General features: G+C 54.7%; 1 protein-coding gene across 3 annotated transcripts in view; it reads left to right on the forward strand.

Moving 5' to 3' along the window:
• ADCY3 (adenylate cyclase 3) overlaps nucleotides 1–12,005 on the forward strand; it is a 251,630-nt gene that overhangs the window by 61,239 nt on the left and 178,386 nt on the right. The window lies entirely within an intron of this gene.

Here is a 12,005-nt window from a genome sequence, read left to right on the forward strand (position 1 = left end):
TCGCTATCCAACGTTTCACTTTACAACGAATGGCATATCCAACGCTTTACAATGCAACCCTATGGGCCGTTTTTCGATGCCAGAATGCGTTATCCAACGCTCATCGCCACTGATTAACATGGGACTCACTTTGCAACGGTTTCACTATCCAACGCTACTTCCAGAACGGATTCCGTTGGATAACCGAGGACTGCCTGTAGAGAGATATGTTGTAGATAGATGTTTGTCTTGATAAAAAATATAAGGCCTTCCATAGCAAGAGTATTGTTATAGTCATAGGATAGGTGAGCTGGGATTCTTCGGTGTCATAATACATCTTAAATGCAGTCCTTGAAAAGTTGAAAACCACTGACAATGACGGAGCAGAAGGGCTACTTGGTTCACCTAGACTGCCCAGTTTTCATAACCTGGTTTTTCCCACTTGTGTTTAGCCTCTGCTCTCGTTCAGATCTCCTTTCCCATGACCATACTGGCCTCCAGTTTGAGTGAAGATTTGTGTTCTACAGTAGCACACCAATGACAAGTACTTCCATCCTGTACTTTATTGATGCCCCTGATATATGAACGCTTTTAATACATTTGGGGTGCTATTGGGATGAGCAATCTGCTGTGTTAATCGGGAAATGGAACTTTAAGCTGTTAAATATAAGAATGTTAATATCTGAGGACCCGTCGGTACTGAGAGATACGATATCAGTTATGGGGCCCCCTGAGTTGGGATAATGTTAGAAAAAAGGAGCACTCATCTTGTTACTCTATGGATTTAAAAACATAGGGAGCGCGAAACAACTGCTGATGCAACTTATTACTACGGAAAGTACTTTGGTCCTGCAGGTAAATATGTCATATATAGCTGTCAGTTATAAAAAGAAAAGATGACATGGGTTAGATTTATAATAATTAATGAGGGTAAAAGAGGAATGTTGTTTAGCCTCAGAGAGGGCAGAGTTGAAGCAGTGCAGGATACATTTGTAGCGGAGAAAGTAAGTGAGTGCGAGATTAAGTGAGGAAGAAGGGATAGCGTTGTACGTGTTGACAAGATTGTCGGGGTCAGCAGTGGAGAAGAATTTATTTATTTATAAAATGTGTTACCAGGAAGTAATACATTGAGAGTTACCTCTCGTTTTCAAGTATGTCCTGGGCACAGAGTTATGATGACAAATACATGGTTACAAATACATAGTTACATTAAATAAACCGGGTTATACAGTCTGCGGATTGGATTCTACAAATCCCGCCACGGGTTGCGGAATCGGCAGAGTATATTGGTATTAATAATAATAATAATAAAAATAAAAAAATCAGCAAAACGCGAATCGCCCTTTTCCAGATTGATCCACTGAAATCCGCGAACTAAAGGAGTCGGCTGATCCGCTGCGGATCGAAAACCGCCCCCCAAAATTCGTCCATCTCTAACAAAGACATTGCATGAACAGATAAAGATAATATATGTTATAGGCGTATGGCATAATTACAGACCAGATTAAAATGTGAGACACCTTTAGTTTTGAAAGAATTTATACTTGAGGCGGCTGTGAGAGTCTCCGGTAGATTGTTCCAGACGTGAGGTGCATGGTAAGAGAAGGAGGAGCGTCCGGATACTTTGTTGAAAGTTGGGACTGTGCAGAGTCTTTTAGAGTCAGATCTCAGATGATAAGTGCTGCATGGGGTGGTAGGGGCGAGGAGCTTGTTCATGTAGCTGGGTAGCTTGCCCAGAAAGTATTTGAGGGTGAGACAGGAATGATGAACTTTGCGCCTAGACTCAAGTGATGACCAATCTAGTTCTTTGAGCATTTCGCAGTGATGTGTGTTGTAGTTTTATTGGAGAACAAAACGGCATATTGAATTGTAGCGGGTGTCAAGTTTGCTAAGGTGGGTTTGGGGTGCTGAGCCATATACTATGGGGGCTATGCAATCGGATAATTTGTTGAACGTTGGGAGAGTCTGATCTCAGGGGATAAGTGCTGTGTGTGGTAGGGTTGAGGAGCTTGTTCAGATAGCTGGGTAGCTTACCCAGAAGGAAGAGAGGTTCAAGGTCAGGGTGTATTACATGCAGGTCAAAAAGATGTCAGCTGTGAGTGTAGCAGGGAAAGGCAGGAGGAATTGCAGGAAGTAAATGAGAGGTAGCAAATTGGACGACATGATGATCAGAAAGTAGAAAAGAGGAGATACTGAAGTCAGAAAGTGATCAATCAGAAGGTTATATTGTGGGACATAAAGTTGGACATGTTGGGCTGTTTTGTGTAAATCAAGCATGTCAAACTCGCGGCCCGCGGGCCGCATGCAGCCCACAATGAACATATTTGCGGCCCAGCTCGCCAATATTTAACTCACGCTGTGTGCGCTTTCTCAAAAGGAAAAAAAAAAAACCTCCCCCCTCTCCCGATTGGCTGGCGCGTGTTGGCACACTGCCAGAATTTTTTTTGTCCCGGAGCAAGCTCTATCCGAGCTTGCATAGTGAGGCCCGCCTCTTCCTGCTGCCTGCTGCCTGCTGCCCGCCTCTTACTGCTGCATGGAGCAAGTCAGGTGACTACTGCTCCATGCCTGCCTTGCTTCCCCCTTGCCCTCCTGCTCCGATTTCCTCCCTGTTCCGATTTCCCGTCTGTGTGTGTGTGTCTGTCTGTGTGTGTCTGTCTGTCTGTGTGTGTGTGTGTCTGTCTGTGTGTGTCTGTGTGAGTGTGTGTCTGTGTGTGTGTATCTGAGTGTGTCTGTGTGTGTGTGTGTGTGTGTGTGTCTGAGTGTGTGTGTGTGTGTGTGTCTGAGTGTGTGTGTGTGTCTGAGTGTGTGTGTGTGTGTGTGTGTGTGTGTGTGTGTGTGTGTGTGTGTGTGTGTGTGTGTAAGTGTGTGTGTGTGTGTGTCTGAGAGAGAGAGAGTGAGTGTGTCTGAGAGAGAGAGTGAGTGTGTCTGAGAGAGAGAGAGAGTGAGTGTGTCTGAGAGAGAGAGTGAGTGTGTCTGAGAGAGAGAGAGTGAGTGTATGAGAGAGAGAGTGAGTGTCTGAGAGAGAGAGAGAGAGAGTGAGTGTCTGAGAAAGAGAGTGTCTGAGAGAGAGAGAGTGTCTGAGAGAGAGAGTGTCTGAGAGAGAGAGAGTGTCTGAGAGAGAGAGAGAGTGTCTGAGAGAAAGAGAGAGTCTGAGAGAGAGAGTCTGAGAGAGAGAGAGAGTGTCTGAGAGAGAGTGTGTGTCTGAGAGAGTGTGTGTGTGTCTGAGAGAGTGAGAGTGTCTGTCTGAGAGAGGGAGAGTGTCTGTCTGAGAGAGAGCGTGTGTGTGTCTGAGAGAGAGTGTGTGTGTGTCTGAGAGAGTGTGTGTCTGAAAGAGAGAGGGGGACAGAGTCGGAGGGAGAGGGGACAGAGTCGGAGGGAGAGGGGACAGAGTCGGAGGGAGAGGGGGACAGAGTCGGAGGGACAGGGGGACAGAGAGGGAGAGGGGGACAGAGAGGGAGAGGGGGACAGAGAGGGAGAAGGGGACAGAGAGGGAGAAGGGGAGGGAGAGGGGGACAGAGAGGGAGAGGGAGACAGAGAGGGAGAGGGGGACAGAGAGGGATAGTCAGAGTCAGGGAGAGTCAGGGAGAGGGAGAGAGTGTCAGGGAGAGGGAGAGTGAGAGAGTGTCAGGGAGAGGGAGAGTGAGAGTGTCAGGGAGAGGGAGAGTGTCAGGGAGAGGGAGAGTGTCAGGGAGAGGGAGAGAGAGTCAGGGAGAGGGAGAGAGAGTCAGGGAGAGGGAGAGAGAGTCAGGGAGAGGGAGAGAGAGTCAGGGAGAGGGTGAGAGAGTCAGGGAGAGGGAGAGAGAGTCAGGGAGTGAGAGGCAGAGTGTCAGGGAGAGGGAGAGTGAGAGTGTCAGGGAGAGTGAGAGGGAGAGTGTCAGGGAGAGGGAGAGTGAGGAGGAGAGTGTCAGGGAGAGTGAGAGGGAGAGTGTCAGGGAGAGTGTCAGGGAGAGGAAGAGTGTCAGGGAGAGGGAGAGTGTCAGGGAGAGGGATAGTGTCAGGGAGAGGGAGAGTGTCAGGGAGAGGGAGTGTGTCAGGGAGAGGGCCAGGGAGAGTGTCAGGGAGAGTGAGAGGGAGAGCGTCAGGGACAGGGAGAGTGTCAGGGAGAGGGAGTGTGTCAGGGAGAGGGAGAGTGTCAAGGAGAATGAGAGTGTCAGGGAGAGTGAGAGTGTCAGTGAGAGGGAGAGTGTCAGGGAGAGGGAGAGTGTCAGGGAGAGGGAGAGTGTCAGGGAGAGGGAGAGTGTCAGGGAGAGTGAGAGTGTCAGGGAGAGTGAGAGTGTCAGGGAGAATGAGAGTGTCAGGGAGAGTGAGAGTGTCAGGGAGAGTGTCAGTGAGAGGGAGAGTGTCAGTAAGAGGGAGAGTGTCAGGGAGAGGGAGAGTGTCAGGGAGAGGGAGAGCGAGAGAGTGTCAGGGAGAGGGAGAGTGTCAGGGTGAGTGTCAGGGAGAGCGAGAGAGTGTTAGGGAGAGGGAGAGTGTCAGGGAGAGTGAGAGTGTCAGGGAGAGTGAGAGTGTCAGGGAGAGTGAGAGTGTCAGGGAGAGGGTCAGGGAGAGGGAGAGGGAGTGTGTCAGGGAGAGGGAGAGTGTCAGGGAGAGGGAGAGTGTCAGGGAGAGTGAGAGTGTCAGGGAAAGGGAGAGTGTCAGGGAGAGTGAGGGGGAGAGTGTCAGGGAGAGGGAGAGTGTCAGGGAGAGTGTAAGGGAGAGGGAGAGTGTCAGGGAGAGGGAGAGTGTCAGGGAGAGGGAGTGTGTCAGGGAGAGGGCCAGGGAGAGTGTCAGGGAGAGTGAGAGGGAGAGCGTCAGGGAGAGTGTCAGGGAGAGGGAGTGTGTCAGGGAGAGGGAGAGTGTCAAGGAGAGTGAGAGTGTCAGTGAGAGGGAGAGTGTCAGGGAGAGGGAGAGTGTCAGGGAGAGGGAGAGTGTCAGGGAGAGGGAGAGTGTCAGGGAGAGGGAGAGTGAGAGTGTCAGGGAGAGGGAGAGTGAGTGTGTCAAGGAGAGGGAGAGTGTCAGGGAGAGAGAGAGTGTCATGGAGAGGGAGAGTGTCAGGGAGAAGGAGAGTGTCAGGGAGAGGGAGAGTGTCAGGGAGAGTGAGAGTGTCAGGGAGAGTGAGAGTGTCAGGGAGAATGAGAGTGTCAGGGAGAGTGAGAGTGTCAGTGAGAGGGAGAGTATCAGGGAGAGGGAGAGTGTCAGGGAGAGGGAGAGTGTCAGGGAGAGGGAGAGTGTCAGGGAGAGGGAGGGTGTCAGCGAGAGGGAGAGCGAGAGAGTGTCAGGGAGAGGGAGAGTGTCAGGGTGAGTGTCAGGGAGAGCGAGAGAGTGTTAGGGAGAGGGAGAGTGTCAGGGAGAGTGAGAGTGTCAGGGAGAGTGAGAGTGTCAGGGAGAGTGAGAGTGTCAGGGAGAGTGAGAGTGTCAGGGAGAGGGAGAGTGTCAGGGAGAGGGTCAGGGAGAGGGAGAGTGAGTGTGTCAGGGAGAGGGAGAGTGTCAGGGAGAGGGAGAGTGTCAGGGAGAGTGAGAGTGTCAGGGAGAGTGAGAGTGTCAGGGAGAGTGAGAGTGTCAGGGAGAGTGAGAGTTTCAGGGAGAGTGAGAGTGTCTGGGAGAGTGAGAGTGTCAGGGAGAGGGAGAGTGTCAGGGAGAGTGAGAGTGTCAGGGAGAGGGAGAGTGAGAGTGTCAGGGAGAGGGAGAGTGTCAGGGAGAGGGAGAGTGTCAGGGAGAGTGAGAGTGTCAGGGAGAGTGAGAGTGTCAGGGAGAGTGAGAGTGTCAGGGAGAGGGTCAGGGAGAGGGAGAATGAGTGTGTCAGGGAGAGGGAGAATGAGTGTGTCAGGGAGAGGGAGAGTGTCAGGGAGAGGGAGAGTGTCAGGGAGAGTGAGATTGTCAGGGAAAGGGAGAGTGTCAGGGAGAGGGAGAGTGTCAGGGAGAGTGAGAGTGTCAGGGAGAGTGAGAGTGTCAGGGAGAGGGAGAGTGTCAGGGAGAGGGAGAGTGAGTGTGTCAAGGAGAGGGAGAGTGTCAGGGAGAGGGAGAGTGAGTGTGTCAGGGAGAGGGAGAGTGTCAGGGAGAGGGAGAGTGTCAGGGAGAGGGAGAGTGTCAGGGAGAGTGAGAGTGTCAGGGAAAGGTTGAGTGTCAGGGAGAGGGAGAAGGAGAGTATCAGGGAGAGTGAGAGTATCAGGGAGAGTGAGAGTGTCAGGGAGAGTGAGAGTGTCAGGGAGAGTGAGAGTGTCAGGGAGAGAGAGAGTGTCAGGGAGAGTGAGAGTGTCAGGGAGAGTGAGAGTGTCAGGGAGAGGGTCAGGGAGAGGGAGAGGGAGTGTGTCAGGGAGAGGGAGAGTGTCAGGGAGAGGGAGAGTGTCAGGGAGAGTGAGAGTGTCAGGGAAAGGGAGAGTGTCAGGGAGAGTGAGGGGGAGAGTGTCAGGGAGAGGGAGAGTGTCAGGGAGAGTGTCAGGGAGAGTGTAAGGGAGAGGGAGAGTGTCAGGGAGAGGGAGAGTGTCAGGGAGAGGGAGTGTGTCAGGGAGAGGGCCAGGGAGAGTGTCAGGGAGAGTGAGAGGGAGAGCGTCAGGGAGAGTGTCAGGGAGAGGGAGTGTGTCAGGGAGAGGGAGAGTGTCAAGGAGAGTGAGAGTGTCAGTGAGAGGGAGAGTGTCAGGGAGAGGGAGAGTATCAGGGAGAGGGAGAGTGTCAGGGAGAGGGAGAGTGTCAGGGAGAGTGAGAGTGTCAGGGAGAGGGAGAGTGAGTGTGTCAAGGAGAGGGAGAGTGTCAGGGAGAGAGAGAGTGTCATGGAGAGGGAGAGTGTCAGGGAGAAGGAGAGTGTCAGGGAGAGGGAGAGTGTCAGGGAGAGTGAGAGTGTCAGGGAGAGTGAGAGTGTCAGGGAGAGTGAGAGTGTCAGTGAGAGGGAGAGTATCAGGGAGAGGGAGAGTGTCAGGGAGAGGGAGAGTGTCAGGGAGAGGGAGAGTGTCAGGGAGAGGGAGGGTGTCAGCGAGAGGGAGAGCGAGAGAGTGTCAGGGAGAGGGAGAGTGTCAGGGTGAGTGTCAGGGAGAGCGAGAGAGTGTTAGGGAGAGGGAGAGTGTCAGGGAGAGTGAGAGTGTCAGGGAGAGTGAGAGTGTCAGGGAGAGGGAGAGTGTCAGGGAGAGTGAGAGTGTCAGGGAGAGTGAGAGTGTCAGGGAGAGGGTCAGGGAGAGGGAGAGTGAGTGTGTCAGGGAGAGGGAGAGTGTCAGGGAGAGGGAGAGTGTCAGGGAGAGTGAGAGTGTCAGGGAGAGTGAGAGTGTCAGGGAGAGTGAGAGTGTCAGGGAGAGTGAGAGTGTCAGGGAGAGTGAGAGTGTCAGGGAGAGTGAGAGTGTCAGGGAGAGGGAGAGTGTCAGGGAGAGTGAGAGTGTCAGGGAGAGGGAGAGTGAGAGTGTCAGGGAGAGGAGAGTGTCAGGGAGAGGGAGAGTGTCAGGGAGAGTGAGAGTGTCAGGGAGAGTGAGAGTGTCAGGGAGAGTGAGAGTGTCAGGGAGAGGGTCAGGGAGAGGGAGAATGAGTGTGTCAGGGAGAGGGAGAATGAGTGTGTCAGGGAGAGGGAGAGTGTCAGGGAGAGGGAGAGTGTCAGGGAGAGTGAGATTGTCAGGGAAAGGGAGAGTGTCAGGGAGAGTGAGAGTGTCAGGGAGAGTGAGAGTGTCAGGGAGAGGGAGAGTGTCAGGGAGAGGGAGAGTGTCAGGGAGAGGGAGAGTGAGTGTGTCAAGGAGAGGGAGAGTGTCAGGGAGAGGGAGAGTGAGTGTGTCAGGGAGAGGGAGAGTGTCAGGGAGAGGGAGAGTGTCAGGGAGAGTGAGAGTGTCAGGGAAAGGTTGAGTGTCAGGGAGAGGGAGAAGGAGAGTATCAGGGAGAGTGAGAGTATCAGGGAGAGTGAGAGTGTCAGGGAGAGTGAGAGTGTCAGGGAGAGAGAGAGTGTCAGGGAGTGAGAGGCAGAGTGTCAGGGAGAGGGAGAGTGAGAGTGTCAGGGAGAGTGAGAGGGAGAGTGTCAGGGAGAGGGAGAGTGAGGAGGAGAGTGTCAGGGAGAGTGAGAGTGTCAGGGAGAGTGTCAGGGAGAGGGAGAGTGTCAGGGAGAGGGAGAGTGTCAGGGAGAGGGAGAGTGTCAGGGAGAGGGAGAGTGTCAGGGAGAGGGAGTGTGTCAGGGAGAGGGCCAGGGAGAGTGTCAGGGAGAGTGAGAGGGAGAGCATTAGGGACAGGGAGAGTGTCAGGGAGAGGGAGTGTGTCAGGGAGAGGGAGAGTGTCAAGGAGAATGAGAGTGTCAGGGAGAGTGAGAGTGTCAGTGAGAGGGAGAGTGTCAGGGAGAGGGAGAGTGTCAGGGAGAGGGAGAGTGTCAGGGAGAGGGAGAGTGTCAGGGAGAGTGAGAGTGTCAGGGAGAGTGAGAGTGTCAGGGAGAATGAGAGTGTCAGGGAGAGTGAGAGTGTCAGGGAGAGTGAGAGTGTCAGTGAGAGGGAGAGTGTCAGTGAGAGGGAGAGTGTCAGTAAGAGGGAGAGTGTCAGGGAGAGGGAGAGTGTCAGGGAGAGGGAGAGCGAGAGAGTGTCAGGGAGAGGGAGAGTGTCAGGGTGAGTGTCAGGGAGAGCGAGAGAGTGTTAGGGAGAGGGAGAGTGTCAGGGAGAGTGAGAGTGTCAGGGAGAGTGAGAGTGTCAGGGAGAGGGTCAGGGAGAGGGTCAGGGAGAGGGAGAGGGAGTGTGTCAGGGAGAGGGAGAGTGTCAGGGAGAGGGAGAGTGTCAGGGAGAGTGAGAGTGTCAGGGAAAGGGAGAGTGTCAGGGAGAGTGAGGGGGAGAGTGTCAGGGAGAGGGAGAGTGTCAGGGAGAGTGTCAGGGAGAGTGTAAGGGAGAGGGAGAGTGTCAGGGAGAGGGAGAGTGTCAGGGAGAGGGAGTGTGTCAGGGAGAGGGCCAGGGAGAGTGTCAGGGAGAGTGAGAGGGAGAGCGTCAGGGAGAGTGTCAGGGAGAGGGAGTGTGTCAGGGAGAGGGAGAGTGTCAAGGAGAGTGAGAGTGTCAGTGAGAGGGAGAGTGTCAGGGAGAGGGAGAGTGTCAGGGAGAGGGAGAGTGAGAGTGTCAGGGAGAGGGAGAGTGAGTGTGTCAAGGAGAGGGAGAGTGTCAGGGAGAGAGAGAGTGTCATGGAGAGGGAGAGTGTCAGGGAGAAGGAGAGTGTCAGGGAGAAGGAGAGTGTCAGGGAGAGGGAGAGTGTCAGGGAGAGTGAGAGTGTCAGGGAGAATGAGAGTGTCAGGGAGAGTGAGAGTGTCAGTGAGAGGGAGAGTATCAGGGAGAGGGAGAGTGTCAGGGAGAGGGAGAGTGTCAGGGAGAGGGAGAGTGTCAGGGAGAGGGAGGGTGTCAGCGAGAGGGAGAGCGAGAGAGTGTCAGGGAGAGGGAGAGTGTCAGGGTGAGTGTCAGGGAGAGCGAGAGAGTGTTAGGGAGAGGGAGAGTGTCAGGGAGAGTGAGAGTGTCAGGGAGAGTGAGAGTGTCAGGGAGAGTGAGAGTGTCAGGGAGAGTGAGAGTGTCAGGGAGAGTGAGAGTGTCAGGAAGAGGGAGAGTGTCAGGGAGAGGGTCAGGGAGAGGGAGAGTGAGTGTGTCAGGGAGAGGGAGAGTGTCAGGGAGAGGGAGAGTGTCAGGGAGAGTGAGAGTGTCAGGGAGAGTGAGAGTGTCAGGAAGAGGGAGAGTGTCAGGGAGAGGGTCAGGGAGACGGAGAGTGAGTGTGTCAGGGAGAGGGAGAGTGTCAGGGAGAGTGAGAGTGTCAGGGAAAGGTTGAGTGTCAGGGAGAGGGAGAAGGAGAGTATCAGGGAGAGTGAGAGTATCAGGGAGAGTGAGAGTGTCAGGGAGAGTGAGAGTGTCAGGGAGAGAGAGAGTGTCAGGGAGTGAGAGGCAGAGTGTCAGGGAGAGGGAGAGTGAGAGTGTCAGGGAGAGTGAGAGGGAGAGTGTCAGGGAGAGGGAGAGTGAGGAGGAGATTGTCAGGGAGAGTGAGAGTGTCAGGGAGAGTGTCAGGGAGAGGGAGAGTGTCAGGGAGAGGGAGAGTGTCAGGGAGAGGGAGAGTGTCAGGGAGAGGGAGAGTGTCAGGGAGAGGGAGTGTGTCAGGGAGAGGGCCAGGGAGAGTGTCAGGGAGAGTGAGAGGGAGAGCATTAGGGACAGGGAGAGTGTCAGGGAGAGGGAGTGTGTCAGGGAGAGGGAGAGTGTCAAGGAGAATGAGAGTGTCAGGGAGAGTGAGAGTGTCAGTGAGAGGGAGAGTGTCAGGGAGAGGGAGAGTGTCAGGGAGAGGGAGAGTGTCAGGGAGAGTGAGAGTGTCAGGGAGAGTGAGAGTGTCAGGGAGAATGAGAGTGTCAGGGAGAGTGAGAGTGTCAGGGAGAGTGAGAGTGTCAGTGAGAGGGAGAGTGTCAGTAAGAGGGAGAGTGTCAGGGAGAGGGAGAGTGTCAGGGAGAGGGAGAGCGAGACAGTGTCAGGGAGAGGGAGAGTGTCAGGGTGAGTGTCAGGGAGAGCGAGAGAGTGTTAGGGAGAGGGAGAGTGTCAGGGAGAGTGAGAGTGTCAGGGAGAGTGAGAGTGTCAGGGAGAGGGTCAGGGAGAGGGTCAGGGAGAGGGAGAGGGAGTGTGTCAGGGAGAGGGAGAGTGTCAGGGAGAGTGAGAGTGTCAGGGAGAGGGAGAGTGTCAGGGAGAGTGAGAGTGTCAGGGAGAGGGAGAGTGAGAGTGTCAGGGAGAGGGAGAGTGTCAGGGAGAGGGAGAGTGTCAGGGAGAGTGAGAGTGTCAGGGAGAGTGAGAGTGTCAGGGAGAGTGAGAGTGTCAGGGAGAGGGTCAGGGAGAGGGAGAATGAGTGTGTCAGGGAGAGGGAGAATGAGTGTGTCAGGGAGAGGGAGAGTGTCAGGGAGAGGGAGAGTGTCAGGGAGAGTGAGATTGTCAGGGAAAGGGAGAGTGTCAGGGAGAGGGAGAGTGTCAGGGAGAGTGAGAGTGTCAGGGAGAGGGAGAGTGTCAGGGAGAGGGAGAGTGTCAGGGAGAGGGAGAGTGAGTGTGTCAAGGAGAGGGAGAGTGTCAGGGAGAGGGAGAGTGAGTGTGTCAGGAGAGGGAGAGTGTCAAGGGAGAGGGAGAGTGTCAGGGAGAGTGAGAGTGTCAGGGAAAGGTTGAGTGTCAGGGAGAGGGAGAAGGAGAGTATCAGGGAGAGTGAGAGTATCAGGGAGAGTGAGAGTGTCAGGGAGAGTGAGAGTGTCAGGGAGAGAGAGAGTGTCAGGGAGTGAGAGGCAGAGTGTCAGGGAGAGGGAGAGTGAGAGTGTCAGGGAGAGTGAGAGGGAGAGTGTCAGGGAGAGGGAGAGTGAGGAGGAGAGTGTCAGGGAGAGTGAGAGTGTCAGGGAGAGTGTCAGGGAGAGGGAGAGTGTCAGGGAGAGGGAGAGTGTCAGGGAGAGGGAGAGTGTCAGGGAGAGGGAGAGTGTCAGGGAGAGGGAGTGTGTCAGGGAGAGGGCCAGGGAGAGTGTCAGGGAGAGTGAGAGGGAGAGCATTAGGGACAGGGAGAGTGTCAGTGAGAGGGAGTGTGTCAGGGAGAGGGAGAGTGTCAAGGAGAATGAGAGTGTCAGGGAGAGTGAGAGTGTCAGTGAGAGGGAGAGTGTCAGGGAGAGGGAGAGTGTCAGGGAGAGGGAGAGTGTCAGGGAGAGGGAGAGTGTCAGGGAGAGTGAGAGTGTCAGGGAGAGTGAGAGTGTCAGGAGAATGAGAGTGTCAGGGAGAGTGAGAGTGTCAGGGAGAGTGAGAGTGTCAGTGAGAGGGAGAGTGTCAGTGAGAGGGAGAGTGTCAGTAAGAGGGAGAGTGTCAGGGAGAGGGAGAGTGTCAGGGAGAGGGAGAGCGAGAGAGTGTCAGGGAGAGGGAGAGTGTCAGGGTGAGTGTCAGGGAGAGCGAGAGAGTGTTAGGGAGAGGGAGAGTGTCAGGGAGAGTGAGAGTGTCAGGGAGAGTGAGAGTGTCAGGGAGAGGGTCAGGGAGAGGGTCAGGGAGAGGGAGAGGGAGTGTGTCAGGGAGAGGGAGAGTGTCAGGGAGAGGGAGAGTGTCAGGGAGAGTGAGAGTGTCAGGGAAAGGGAGAGTGTCAGGGAG

Source organism: Ascaphus truei, chromosome 4, assembly GCF_040206685.1.
Source record: "Ascaphus truei isolate aAscTru1 chromosome 4, aAscTru1.hap1, whole genome shotgun sequence".
NCBI lineage: Eukaryota > Metazoa > Chordata > Amphibia > Anura > Ascaphidae > Ascaphus > Ascaphus truei.